The sequence below is a fragment of the Danio aesculapii genome, chromosome 16 (genome assembly GCF_903798145.1).
Source record: "Danio aesculapii chromosome 16, fDanAes4.1, whole genome shotgun sequence".
Lineage (NCBI taxonomy): Eukaryota > Metazoa > Chordata > Actinopteri > Cypriniformes > Danionidae > Danio > Danio aesculapii.
In genome coordinates, this window is record NC_079450.1 from 46,219,281 (window position 1) to 46,223,005 (window position 3,725).

At 34.4% G+C, this 3,725-nt stretch overlaps 1 protein-coding gene across 1 annotated transcript in view; it reads right to left on the bottom strand.

The window, feature by feature from the left end:
- The window catches only part of pomgnt2 (protein O-linked mannose N-acetylglucosaminyltransferase 2 (beta 1,4-)), a 21,729-nt gene extending 20,308 nt beyond the window's left edge, over nucleotides 1-1,421 (bottom strand). The window contains exon 1 of the mRNA XM_056475516.1: nucleotides 1,159-1,421. The gene's annotated coding sequence lies outside the window, so the exon portion shown is untranslated. The remainder of the gene's footprint in view (nucleotides 1-1,158) is intronic.
- Nucleotides 1,422-3,725: the final 2,304 nt, after the last annotated feature.

The window sequence follows — 3,725 nt, forward strand, 5'->3', positions numbered from 1 at the left end:
ATAGCATATTATATAATACAAATAGATTAAACATTTTAAAGCATTTATTTGTTTTCATTTTAGCCAGGGCATCTGAAAAGGTTCATAGCTTTTTTATATATATAAAAGACAATGAGTAGTGAAGGTGTTTTGAAATATCTGCATTTATAAATAAAATATTTGGCTAATACAATGATAATATTTATCAAATCGTGCAAAACAGAGCAATCTTTAGTAATTCCATATAGCACTTTTAATGTGAAAGTCAAACCCTCAGCAACCACCTACTTTATTATCATCCAGTCTTGCACAGCTTTCCAAAACGAATGAGCAAAACCGCAAGTAAAAAATATATGTTTTGTGTCTTCAAATAATTGTTTGCGTAAACAGCATAAGTGTAAAAATCTATTAGAAGGATATAAATTAATATTTTAAACTGTCTTTATTTTGCCTTGTGGAGAATTTCAAATTTGAGATATGCCTTTCTAAAATGTTTAACAGGATTTTTATTCAAGGTATGATACAATTTATTTATTAATACTTTACATAGGAAGCATGATTGGATGATAATTTGGATGAATGAAGTAGATAACTAATAGCTATTAGGCATCTTCACTTATTACAGACATCCTTGATGAAGCCTGCTGGTTTGAAAACAGACTGTAATTACATTTTAATTAAAATATCAGATTTTAATCTAAATTTTAACAACTGTTGTGTGAGGCACCCTAAAAAATATGTACTTCATTTTTGTAGTTTACTTTGCACAAAGACATTGCACTGTGTGCTTTAGAGAGTGACACCTCACAGGCATTTCTGTCCTTGACAAAAAAAAAAAAAAGCAGATTTGAATTAATACCATTCATAATCATAACACAAGCTATTCAAACTAAAAGAATAAACACTGTAGCATGCTAAATAAATTCTCCTGTCCTACACAAAAGGTAGCAAGTTAATATTGTTTCGTTTAATGTTTTATATGTATATATTAGAGTAGAGAAATCAAGAAGTGAGGTTTGACCTATGATTTGCAGACTAAATTGTGCGGATAACCGGTAAGAAAGCATCTCTCTTTTCCTGACGACAGCTAGTTGGGGGAAAAACTTCTTGCATTAAGTTTCCCAAAACAGACATTTAATAATACATTTCACCATGTGAAAAAGCAAATACATATCATACCTGTGGGAAAGGTGAGACAGGACGGAACGGTGTGAATTCACTGCGGATACACTGTTTCTACAGCAGCGCCAGCAAATCAGTGGCTGTGACCATTTACAACTTTACAGCGTACAAACGCGGCATTTCTGAGCTTACTGTGTTAATCCCGCGAAGTGTTCATTCAACACTGTGGTTCAACGACTGAATATCGGCTTAATTTTACCGTTACGTAGCGCAAATTTTACCCAGTCGCGCATATCCTACCAGCGTTAACCCAGCTGCTGGAGAAGTCTCCACCCACAGCGATGACCGAGCTCAGAAGACAAAACCTCGCGATATCTTATCGCCGCTAATCAGTCTGACGTTTGCACTCTGTGTCATCGCGAGAGAATCGCAGCACAATTGAGACTCCCAATTGAGAGCGTTCAATGAAAAGATTAACTCATTCATTAATTCCATTTATTTTTTATTCATTCCAGTATATTGTTTGAATATTAAATCATAAATATAGACAGATAAGCAAATATTTAACTGTAAACGCCTAACTAACTAGGAACAGATTGCCATAAGGATGTATGTTTGATGATTAACTCATTTAGGTAAGTATAGGTGTACAGTTTTATCAATTTATAGACTTTATATTGTAGTCTATAGCAGCCAATTTATTACCATAACTTTACAGATTTTACACTGCCTCAGGGAAAGTTAAATAATTATAATACCTCTCTTGTGAACGCAGATAACAACTAGACCCGATTATCAGTGATCTTTTATGCACATCATGACAATACTCGTGCTAGAATTTTAATTGTCTCGTGTTTTAAAAGGGATTTATTTGTCTTACAAGTCATCACAAGGAATAGCCATTGTAGTCTGCTCTTAATGGTGACACGACGCCCTCTAGGGCTCATTATTGGTACAACAAACTTTTTAGAGGGCGCTTAAAATGTGGCGTCAAACCATAAGATTTAATCTTTTAATGACTAAAGTGATTTATCAGTGTCACTTTGTGTCATAATATACATGTAAATGTATAGTAAATGATGTTACTACTTTAATAAGGATTTATTCTGAGGTAACCTTAGCTCTTCAAATGCAAAGAGTGCCACTATTGACCAGCAGAGAGCAGTCGATAGCTTTTTGTTGTTGGTGGTGCTTTTAAATTGCATGAAAGTGTGGAGGAATATTGTTCACTCAAAAAAAGGTACTCACTGTTTAGGCACAAAAGAAGATATTTTGAAGATTGTTGGAAACCTGTACAGGCCCCTAGCCGGCCTGATGAAAGGGGTAGTTGTTTTTTCTCAAAAAGTGGACCTTTTTGCAGTCATTTGCCTCGTTTTCTAATTAATTATGAGATTTAAATACTGAATTTAGGTGACATTTTAAATTTTTATCTGAGTCGGATGGTCATCATAACCACAATTTTTGATGAACTAAAAATATTTCCTAAGTATTTAGAATCAAGAAATATGACAAATGATTATTTTAAAAATACAAAATTATTACCTCATGTATCATTTGAAAAAAGAGTCACAGTGGTCTTAAATTAAAAACTGTAGCCTATAGTCATTTATTAGGCAAATAACAAACTGGCCAGCACATTCAACTTTCCTAAGTCAGAATTTGAATAAAAAAATAAAACATAATAATAACAACAATACTTACAGTAATAATAATAATAATTTACTCTACTTATAAGCTGAAAAGGCAATAATGGTCCAAAAATCCTGTACGTTACCACAAATAAAGCCTAGAAATTGGGCATCAGTATACAGTAAACCGATATATTCTTTTCAGCTCTTCACTTTTGCCATGGCCTCTTTTTTTGTTTTAACAAACTTATCCCCCAGGTTTTCCCGAACTTTTTAACAAAACACTTTCCTCCTTTCCATGGCTGTTGCAATTTCTAGCCAAGAATTATTGGTCATCTGCTTATCGCTATGATGATCACGCATGGTCGGATCGTAAAGATATGTCTGTACAGTTGTACTGTTTCAGACAACATCTCTTCAAAGTGTTTCATATTCAACTCAAATCAAACCAGCAGGCTGAGCACATTGTAAAACATCTAAAGTGTTGTTTTGGTCATTCTAAAACGCCTTAACTATTTAAGTATTAGTGTTATTATATTTTTAATGACCTCCACAATTGCCAAGAGCGTCTGCACTCCATGTCTCGAGCCTTTAAACGCCAGCGCGCGTTCACTGCATGTCAGGATTGCCTTCTGAGGTGCAAGTCATTTATTATATGAAGATAATCTACTCACTCAGCTGCTCCTACCGCAGCAAATTCAGTTTTTACTTTTGATATTTGTCGCCAGTTAATCAGGAAGTGGTGATTTTGTTCTCTTTGACTTGTTGGATGGAAATGCTGCTTTATTCACACGACTTTTATGCGATATTCCAGTTTTGCGCATAAATTTAATTAGCATTTTTAATGATAACAGCTATTCACACTGAATCAGTACAGCAGTCCCCTTTCTTCCCTATGTACCTGTAGGTGAACAGCTCCTCCGGGTGTGGTCATGGGCATTCATCCTCTGCTATTTGTTCCTCATTTCTGCGTTCTTCAGATTCATTATTGCTGTC